At 42.9% G+C, this 11,408-nt stretch overlaps 3 pseudogenes; all 3 read left to right on the forward strand.

Annotated features, from left to right (window-relative positions):
- The first annotated feature begins 8,467 nt into the window (after window positions 1-8,467).
- On the forward strand, window positions 8,468-8,586 carry LOC143958837 (5S ribosomal RNA; annotated as a pseudogene).
- A 1,758-nt stretch (window positions 8,587-10,344) lies between these two features.
- On the forward strand, window positions 10,345-10,463 carry LOC143958509 (5S ribosomal RNA; annotated as a pseudogene).
- A 103-nt stretch (window positions 10,464-10,566) lies between these two features.
- LOC143958432 (5S ribosomal RNA) lies at window positions 10,567-10,685 on the forward strand (annotated as a pseudogene).
- The last annotated feature ends 723 nt before the right edge of the window (window positions 10,686-11,408 follow it).

Here is an 11,408-nt window from a genome sequence, read left to right on the forward strand (position 1 = left end):
GATCTCTTTGGGCACTCTCAACCCTCTTGTTAAACGGCAAAATGGTCACCTTGGGAAACAAGTGAAAATAAACAGGTAAACGCAAACAACATAAAAAGAAGCCTACGGCACCTGATATTCACAGATGGTCTCCCATACAGGTATTAACCAGGCCATACACTGCTAGGCCTCTGAGATCAGATTAGATTGTGCGCTTTCAGGGTGATGTGGCCATAGGTGTTCTATTTAGACACTCTCAACCCTCTTTACAAATACCAAGATGGTTATCTTGGGAAACAAGTGAAAAAAAACAGGTCAACGCCAACAACATAGACCCTGGTGGTCTCCCATCTGACCCAGACCCTGCTTAGCCTCTGAGATCGGGCGCTTTCACGGTGATGTGACCTCAGGCTATCACTTTGGGACATACTCAAAACTCTTGACTGATGCTAAAATGGTCACCTTGGGAAACAAGCGAAAGAAAAACAGTTCAAAGCCAACAATATGAAAAGATTCCTACGGCACCTTTAATTAGGTACTATCCAGGCCGGACCCTGCTTAGCCTCTGAGATCAGATGAGATCGGGCGCTTTCAGGGGGATGTGGCAGTAGGAGATTTCTTTGGGCTCTCTCAGCCCTCTTGACAAATGCCAAGATGATCACCTTGGGAAACAAGCGAAAAAAAAAAACCATGTCAACTCCAACAACATAAAAAGAATCCTACGGCACCTGGTATTCCCAGTTGGTCTCCCATCCAGTTACTTATCAGGCCAGACAATGCTTAGCCTCTGAGATCAGACAAGATCAGGCACTTTCAAGGTGATGGAAACAAGCGAAAGAAAAACAGTTCAAAGCCAACAATATGAAAAGATTCCTACGGCACCTTTAATTAGGTACTATCCAGGCCGGACCCTGCTTAGCCTCTGAGATCAGATGAGATCGGGCGCTTTCAGGGGGATGTGGCAGTAGGAGATTTCTTTGGGCTCTCTCAGCCCTCTTGACAAATGCCAAGATGATCACCTTGGGAAACAAGCGAAAAAAAAAAACCATGTCAACTCCAACAACATAAAAAGAATCCTACGGCACCTGGTATTCCCAGTTGGTCTCCCATCCAGTTACTTATCAGGCCAGACAATGCTTAGCCTCTGAGATCAGACAAGATCAGGCACTTTCAAGGTGATGGGGCCATAGGCGATCTCTTCGGGCCCTCTCAACCATCTTGACAAATGCCAACATGGTCATCTTGGGAAACAAGCGAAAAAAAACAAGTCATTGCCAACATTGGAGGCTAAGCAGGGTTGGGCAATCAGTTTCCTTGCCTGAAATAGGCATCTCAGAACTGCCATCTGGCTACTTCCCGGGTTTCCAACTCCTTCAACTAATCCCAGGAGACAATACTTCGCCTCCATCCTGGTGGAGGTTCCAAACACCCGATCAATGGTTCCTGTCACCTCTGTCCAGTAGCGGATCAACTTCGGGCATCTCCAAAACATGTGCATCATGTCTCCCCCCATGTTCCCGCACCGGGGGCAACTTGCGTCGGGCCGTTCGGCCAAACTGAAAAAGTTTACGAGGAGCATAATAGGTTCTATATAATAAGAACAGATGTGACATCCTCTGTGAGGAGAGCCACAATTCACCACAGGCAGGATTCCTGTGGCCAATTATAGCTCAGGGGGGTTTAGTACACACCCCACCCTATATAAGGCCGCCAGCATGGCGGCCTTGTATAGTGTGTTGCGGTGGTCAGGGAAAGAGGACGATAGGCAGGGACAGTGTCTTTACTGCTTGGGAACCTAGCACTGTTACAGTGGGTGTTATGTGCCTCCTGCACAGTACACACCTGAAGCTACCCTTTATTACTGGTGTTCAATTTCTGCAATACATGCATCTGCAGTGCAGAAGTTAGAGTGGGTGTTGTGTGCCCCCTGCACAGTATATACCTTATTGCTGGTGTTCTGTTTCTGTAATGCAGGAACCTAGCACTGTTACAGTGCTAGGGTGTACAGAGAAGCTGGTATATATAGAAGACTACAGCATACAGAAGAAAGGCTAGTGAATACAGAATAAAAACTCGTGTATGTAGATAGGCTTGAGTATACAGAGATGCTAGAGTAAACAGTGAGGCTGGGGTACACAGAGAGGCTAGTTTAAAGACAAATACAAAGATGTTAGTGTATATAGAGAGGTTAGTGTATAGAGAGAGTCGAGTGTATACAGAAAGGACAGTACATATAGAGAAGCTAGTGTATACAGAAGGGGTATACATGAAAGCTGGCATTCTATACAGAAGACTGGGTAGTGTATACAGAGAGTCTAGTGGGTACAGAAGACAGGCTAGTGTATTCTAGCTAGTTTTTACAGTCTAGTGTATACAGAAGACAGGCTGTGGCATACAGAGAGTTTAGTGTATTCAGAGAGTCTAGTGTATACAGTCGGCGAGTGTATACATAAGACTGGCTAGTTTACACAGTGTTTACAGAGATGCAAGGGTGTACAGAGAAGCTGGTATATATAGAAGACTACAGCATACAGAAGAAAGGCTAGTGAATACAGAATACAGAAGACTCGTGTATGTAGATAGGCTTGAGTATACAGAGATGCTAGAGTAAACAGTGAGGCTGGGGTACACAGAGAGGCTAATTTAAAGAGAGGCTAGTATATACAAAGATGTTAGTGTATATATAGAGAGGTTAATGTATAGAGAGGGTCGAGAGTATACAAAAAGGACAGTGCATATAGAGAAACCAGTGTATACAGAAGACAGGCTTGGGTGTACATCAAAGCTGACAGTGTATACAGAAGACTGGGTAGTGCATACAGAGAGTCTAGTGTGTAAAGAAGACAGGCTGGTGTATTCTAGCTAGTTTTTACAGTCTAGTGTATACAGAAGACAGGCTGTGGTATACTGAGGGTTTAGTGTATTCAGAGAGTCCAGTGTATACAGTCGGTGAGTGTATACATAATACTGGCTAGTTCAGACAGTGTTTACAGAGATGCAAGGGTGTACAGAGAAGCTAGCATATATAGAAGAAAGGCTAGTGAATACAGAATACAGACTCGTGTATGCAGATAGGCTTGAGTATACAGAGATGCTAGAATAAACAATGAGGCTGGGGTACACAGAGAGGCTAGTTTAAAGATAAGCTAGTATATACAAAGATGTTAGTGTATATAGAGAGGTTAGTGTATAGAGAGAGTCGAGTGTATACAGATAGGACAGTGCATATAGAGAGACTAGTGTATACAGAAGACAGGCTTGGGAATACATCAAAGCTGACAGTGTATACAGAAGACTGGGTAGTGTATACAGCGATTCTAGTGGGTACAGAAGACAGGCTGGTGTATTCTAGCTAGTTTTTACAGTCTACTGTATACAGAAGACTACAGCATACATAAGAAAGGCTAGTGAATACAGAATAAATGCTGGCTTCTACGGAGAGGCTACCACTACGGAGATGCAGAACACTATCTAGAGTATATAGAGAGGCTAGATTATACAGAGAGGCTAGTGCATAGAGTGAAGCTATTGTATATAGAAGCCTGGTTAGTGTATACAGAGAAGCTAGTGTGTACAGAAGAAAGGCTAGACAGGCTATAAAGAGAGACAAGTTTTTACAGAAGACAGTGTGGGGTATACAGAGATGCTAGATTATACAGAGAGACTAATGTATACAGAAGACAGGCTAGGGCATACAGAAGACAGAAGACGGGCTAGTGTATTCAGAACATAGGCTAGTGTATATCGAAGACCGGCTATTGTATGCAGAAGACCGGCTAGTGTAAACATGCTGGTGTATATAGAGAGGCTAGTGAATTTAGAGGGTAGGCTAAGTGATAACAGAAGACAATCTGGGCTATACAGAGACATTTCATCATTTCATCTAGCTCACATCTCTAATGGAGTTTGTCTCATTGCCATGTTATGCCTTTTCATTCTTATGCTAAATATAGATCACTACACGATTTTAATCATCCACATCAAGCATGCAATAAAACTATCATACATATAAATAAACCATGTACTCTTTTGCTCTATTTTGCATATTTGTAATTCTCCACATCAACTGTCACATTGAGTATGTGACAGTCCTGACACACCATCCTGACTTATTTTTCTTTATTTCTTATTAGAAATAGAGAGTACTAACTCAAAATCCGGTTAAATCTATTCACTTCGATGAGTTCTACCGCTAATTGTACGGTAATGCAAAATGTTCACAAAACCATCCATTTGCTACCAGACATGCTGCACATACTAAGAGTAATGTAACTATCGCTCACTAACTATGTAAACAGTTTTATTGCTTTTCTGACATTAACCGAGTATCTCTGACATTAACTGAGTATCTCTCTGCACTATGATCTTATTAATAATAATAATAATAATAATAATAATAATAGGATTGTGTAATGCAAAGATCAACTAGTCTAATATAAGCTTTCTCATTGGGTACCTCATTGGCATATCCTTTAAATTTAGACTAACGCAACTATTTCTCGGCCATTTTCATGCTAAGCTTTCAATCTCTTACCTTTGAACAGCGATACTTCCTCCCTACAATATTAAGCCATTTAAATGTCCTATTGGTCGCCTATATTATACAACTCTCTGAAAAGCCTATATGTAGAGAATAAAACTAGTCTTACATCTTAATAAAACAGTTTTATTGCTCAACCAGTATCAGCTGTCATGACAAATAAACGTTTCTATTGTTTGACTCTATTTTCTGTATTGCTTCTTTTTCTCCACCTTAACTGTCACAGTTAAAACACGGTGACAAAACATTTCTTTTTACCGCAGCAAAATGTGAGAAAAGTGAGAAAATATTATTATTATATTATAGAGATTACTATCTCTAAATCATTGAAATGTGAGAAAATATTATTATTATATTATAGAGATTACTATCTCTAAATCATTGTAAACCTAACCATAGTTATAATGTCTACAGCTAATTTTACGTTAAAGCAAAATTCACACAAAACCATCTTTTTAAAACCTTTACGCATTAAGAGTAATGCAACCATCTCTCGGTACCTCTATGCAATAGGATTCTCTTTCCAGTGGAAACGGAAAACAGTCAGTGTAAGCCGTCTTCGTGCGTAACAAAATTAATGGAACGATTTACACGTTGGAATTTTTCAAGCTACGTCAATTTACTCTTAAATAATGTACCTTTGCAACTATCCCTTGATCCCTTTTGTGTATTCACTATATCTCGACCTATATATACTGCCTCAATATTTTCGCAATTTGTTTTGCTATACTTATTATTATTATTTTATAGAGATTACTATCTCTCAATCATTGTAATAAGTTATAATGTCTACAGCTAATTTTACGTTAAAGCAAAAGTCACACAAAACCCTCTTTTTAAAACCTTTTACACACTCGCTACCTCTCTCGCTACCTCCATGCAATAGGATTTTACTTCTTCTCTACATTAACTGTCACACTGATAACCATTTGTAACACACAACACTTGCAACACATTTTTTAACAGCAGCAAAATGTGAGAAAAGCAGTGGGACGGTTTACTTGATTGAGAAGTGGTTGCAGTAGCAAGGCATAGCAATACAGTTTGATTACATTAATAACACATAATGCAACTATTTTACATTCACATCATGCATACATCCTATTGTAAGCTGTCTATCACTATTAATGTTTATGGTTACTGATATATTATGCCGATAACCAGTGGAAACGAAAAACAGTCAGTGTAAGCCGTCTTCGTGCGTAACAAAATTAATGGAACGATTTACACGTTGGAATTTTCAAGCTACGTCAATTTACTCTTAAATACCCTTTAGCTGCTTAGCTCACACTTTGCTGTATGTAGCCGCGTTTACATGTAAGTAACCAATGGGGATTGACATTTCATGTCCATCTCACATCTCTAATGCAATTTGTCTCTTTGCCATGTCATACTTTGCCAGTTATTATACTTTCTCATCCGATAGAAACCTAGTCGTTGCTGATATTTCATGATTGCAGCAATCATCTCATCTAATTGCTATTCCGACATTCTGCCTTGGTATTACTTTGCAACGCTCTATTGAACAAAGTAAAGGTAAGCTAGATATTTTGTGTATTTCCACTTAAACTCGACCTGTATATACTGTCTCAATATTATCCTTTCTAATTTTGCTAAATTAGATTATAGAGTTTGCTATGTCTAAATCCAGGTTACCTACTCACCTTTATTACGTATACTGCTAATTTTAGGATAATACAAAACCATCTTATAGCTTCGTTACACGCTGCACATATTAAGAGTAATACAATGCTACCGATGTGAACAGTTTAATTGCTCTTCTCACATTTAGCTGGTATCTCTCTGCTATAGGAAACTGAATTGGTACCATAACGATCACTCATCTAATATCAGTCCACTCAGTGCTACCGGGATAACTTTTACATTTAGAGTAATGAAATTATTTCTCAGTCATTTTGAAGCTACTGCAAACAACGCTTCCGATCTCTTTTCAACTGCAATACATAATCTCTGCAATATTAAGTAATATTTAGCAGCTTAGCTCACACTTAGCCGTGTTAACTATATTAATGGTAACCTGTAAGTAACCAATGGGGATTGACATTTCATCTCTAATTCACATTCACATTTCTAATGCAGTTTGTCTCTTTGCCATGTCATACTTTGCCAGTTATTATACGTTCTCATCCTTAAAGACACGTAAGGATCCTCAAAACGATAGAAACCTTGTCACGTCGTTGCTGATATTTCATGATTACAGCAATCATCTCATCTAATTGCTATTCCGACATTCAGCCTTGGTATTACTTTGCAACGCTCTATTGAACAATGTAAAGGTAAGCTATATATTTTGTGTATTTCCACTTAAACTCGACCTGTATTTCGACTGCAATACTTAATCTCTGCTATTGCAGAATATTTAGCTGCTTAGCTCACACTTTGCTGTACGTAGCCGTGGGGATTGGCATTTCATCTCTAATTCATATTCACATTTCTAATGCAGTTTGTCTATTTGCCATGTCATCCTCTGCCAGTTATTATCCTTTCTCATCCATATGCTATACACTTTTTAACAGCACCAAAATATGAAAAAAGCACTTTACATGTTTCAGAAGTAGTTGCATTAGCAAAAAATAAAGTCCTGTCTTCTTTACACGCTAGCTTTTCTGTATACATTAATCTCTCTGTGTACACCAGCCACTCTATATAGAGTTCCACTCTCTGTCTTCTGTATACACGTGCCCGTAATCTATATACACTAGCCTGCCTTCTTTTTACAATAGTCTCGGTGTCCCAGCCTCTCTGCATACACTAGCCTCACTGAATTCCCCAGACTGTCTTCTGTATACACAAGCCTATCTGTAAAAAAAATAGCCGGTCTTCTGCATACTCTAGCCTCTCTGTGTAACACAGTCTCTCTCTGGATTCCCTAGCCTCCATCTCTGCATATCCAGGTCCTTCCTCTGTATAATCTAGCCTATCTGTATACACTAGCCTGTCTTTTGTACAAATTAGCCTCTCTGTAGCCGGTCTTCTGTATACACGAGCCTCACTGTCTACTCTTGGTTGTCTTTTGTATACACTAGCATCTCTTTATACATTAGCTCTCTGTATACCCAAGCCTCTCTGTATACACTAGTCCACCGGTATACACTAGCAAGTCTGCATACACTAGCCTCTCTTTGTAACCCAACTTCTCTCTCTGTATACCTTAGCCTCCATCTCTGCATACCCAGGACGTTCTTCTCTATAATCTAGCCTATGTGTATACACTAGCCTGTCTTTTGTACACATTAATCTCTCTGTATAAACTAGCCTGTCCTCTGTATACACTAGTCCGTCTGTATACACTAGCAAGTCTGTGTAACCAAGCCTCTCTCTCTGCATACCCTAGCCTCCATCTCTTGCATAAACCAGGACCTTCTTCTGTATAATCTAGCCTATCTGTATACACTAGCCTGTCTTTTGTACACATTAGCCTCTCTGTGTAAACTAGCCGGTCTACTGTATACACTAGTCCATCTGTATACACTAGCAAGTCTGCATACTCCTGCCTCTCTGTGTAACCCAGCCTCTCTCTCTATCTGTATCTCCATCTCTGCATACCCAGGACGTTCTTCTGTATAATCTAGCCTATCTGTATAAACTAGCCTGTCTTTTGTACACATTAGCCTCTCTGTATAAACTAGCCGGTCCTCTGCATACACGAGTCTCTCTGTATACCCTTGGATGTCTTTTGTATACACTAGCTGCTCTTTATACATTAGCTCTCTGTATACCCAAGCCTCTCTGTATACACTAGTCCGTCTGTATACACTAGCAAGTCTGCATACACCAGCCTCTCTGTGTAACCCAGCCTCTCTCTCTGCATACCAGGTGCCGTACTCTTCTTTTTATGTTGTTGACATTGACCTGTTTTTTTCCGCTTGTATCTCAAGGTGACTATCTTGGCATTTGTCAAGAGGGTTGAGAATGCCCAAAGAGATTGCCTATGGGCACATAACCCTGAAAGTGCCCAATCTCCTCTGATCTCAGAAGCTAAACAGGGTTGGGCCTTGCTAGTACCTGGATTGGAGACCACCTGGGAATACTAGGTGCTGTAGGCTTCCTTTTATGTTGTTGGCCTTGACCTGTTTTTTTTTTCACTTGTTTCCCAAGGTGACCATCTTGGTGTTTGTCAAGAGGGTTGAGAGTGCCTGAAGAGATTGCCTATGGCCACATCACTCTGAAAGCACCCAATCTCGTCTGATCTTGGAGGCTAAGAAGAGTCAGGCCTGGTTAGTACCTGGATGGGTAGGTAGGCGGGGAGAAACGGAGGTCTGATGAGATGGTCTGGGCAAAGTGACGGATTTGTAAATAACTATAGAAGCTCTGCCGGGGAGGTCAAACCGAGATTGGAGTTCAGTGTAAGTCAGTAGTCTCCTAGATCTGGGGTCCACCAGAGATCTCAGATGGAAGAGGTTCCGGGAGGACCAAGGGTGTTGCTTCTGGCGGGATAGGCTATCTGGCACTTGAGGGTTGGATATAAAAGAGGTCAGGAGCGATTTATCCGAGGTCAGGCCAAACGCCTTGGAGGACCTACGCCATAGGCTCTGCAGATGGGACATGGGGCCCAACAGTTGGGACTGGGGAACCAATGCCGCCGCACTCCAGAGCATACTGTTAGGGTGTATAGGGGCCAACCTCCGGGATTCAATTTCCGACCAGCGGATGTGAGACCTCTGGGTAAACCAAGAAGCGACCGCGCGGAGTTGGGCAGCCTGATAGTACCTGACTAGATCCGGGAACGCTAACCTCCCATCCGATCGGGAGGCGGTCATGACCGAGCGAGGTATTCTGTGCCTTTTATATTTCCACGTGAATCGAAGTAGGTCCCTTTGCAATTTTTTCTGGTGGGAAGAGGGTATGGGAATGGGGAGGGTCTGAAAAAGATAGAGGAGTTTCGGGGAGGATTGCCTTTTTCACAGAGGCTATCCTACCAAGAAGAGAAATTTGGTGTTTCCGCCATTGTAAAAGCAGACGCCTAATATCTCCATAAAGGGATGGATAGTTTGCCTGATAGACGGAGGTATAGGTTGGGGTGATGTATACCCCCAGGTACTGAAGGGAAGTGGACTTCCAGTGGTAGGGAAAGTTAGATCGTAGATGGTCCACCTCCGGCGGTGGGATGTTAATTGGAACATCCGGGCCGGGGATGTCTGTCGCGGTGTCCCTCGATCCCCCGGTCCGTGCTGGTGGCTCGGATGGGCCCTGTGGGCCGGAGAAGGAGCCCGCGACGGCGCGGTTGCGGACGCCGGCGCCATTTTGGGAGGTCTGTCGGTCGGGACCTCCGTCGTTAAAAGAAGGACCGGAGGTCCGTGGCGGTGCCCAACGGGGTAGCGGGAGGTCCCCTGGAGCTGGAGGACCTTGTGGCCCTGGATTTCCCCATCGGATGGGGCTGGATTATCCCCGTAGGTGCAGTAGAGCGGAGGCTGGAGGGAGAGCGAGAGGATTAGGGTGCCATCCGGGTCGACTTCCGGTCACGCCCTGTAGGCTTCTTTTTATGTTGTTGGCGTTGATTTGTTTTTTTTTTTTTGCTTGTTTCCCAAGGTGACCATCTTGGCATTGGTCAAGAGGGTTGAGAGTGCCCAAAGAGATCGCTTACAGCAGCATCACCCTGAAAGAGCCCTATGTCTTCTCTTCTCTGAGGCTAAGAAGGGTTGGGCCTAGTTAGTACCTGGATGGGAGATGGCGTTGGAATACCAGGTGCCATATTCTTCTTTTTATGTTGTTGACATTGACCTGTTTTTTTTTGCTTGTATCTTTGTATCTCAAGGTGACTATCTTGGCATTTGTCAAGAGGGTTGAGAATGCCCAAAGAGATTGCCTATGGGCACATAACCCTGAAAGCGCCCGATCTCCTCTGATCTCAGAAGCTAAACAGGGTTGGGCCTTGCTAGTACCTGGATTGGAGACCACCTGGGAATACTAGGTTCTGTAGGCTTCCTTTTATGTTGTTGGCCTTGACCTGTTTTTTTTTTTTCACCTGTTTCCCAAGGTGACCATCTTGGTGTTTGTCAAGAGGGTTGAGAGTGCCTGAAGAGATTGCCTATGGCCACATCACTCTGAAAGCACCCAATCTCGTCTGATCTTGGAGGCTAAGAAGAGTCAGGCCTGGTTAGTACCTGGATGGGAGACCACCAGGGAATACCAGTTATTGTAGGCTTCTTTTTATGTTGTTGGCGTTGATTCATTTTATTTTTTTGCTTGTTTCCCAAGGTGACCATCTTGGCATTTGTCAAGAGGGTTGAGAGTGCCCAAAGAGATCGCTTACAGCAGCATCACCCTGAAAGAGCCCTATCTCTTCTCTTCTCTGAGGCTAACTTCGGAGATTTTCCGAAGCTTCGTCTGCTCCGTACTGCGTATGCGCAGTACGGCGCGGACACTATATCATGGCCGGACAGTATATGGCAGAACACCGGCACCAGTCAACCACCGGTGTCATGTGCGTCGCTGTGTAATATAGAGCAGGGTCCGGGAAGCCAATACCTCCCCGCAATTTCGGTCGCAATAGCATTGTCCTACCAATACGCTTATGTTTTCCGCGCCAGAGGAACTTGATAAAGATTGAGCGAACCGCATGAAAGAAAGTCTGGGGTATTTTTATAGGTAAGGCTTGTAGTAGATACAGAAGTCGTGGCATCGCGTTCATCTTCAACACATTACAGCGTCCGAACCATGACAGAGCTAGTGGGTCCCATCTTTTAAGGTCCGCTGTAAGCCCATAGGCTTCTTTCTATGTTGTTTTTTGCTTGTTTCTCAAGGCGACCATCTTGGCGTTTGTCAAGAGGGTTGGGCGTGTCTTGAAGAGAACGCTTACGGCCACATCAACCTGAAAGCACCCGATGTCGTCTGATTTCAGAGGCTAAGCAGCGTCAGGCCTGGTTAG

The sequence above is a fragment of the Lithobates pipiens genome, unplaced genomic scaffold (genome assembly GCF_037356315.1).
Source record: "Lithobates pipiens isolate NorthernLeopardFrog02 unplaced genomic scaffold, aLitPip1_a1.2 Scaffold_61, whole genome shotgun sequence".
NCBI lineage: Eukaryota > Metazoa > Chordata > Amphibia > Anura > Ranidae > Lithobates > Lithobates pipiens.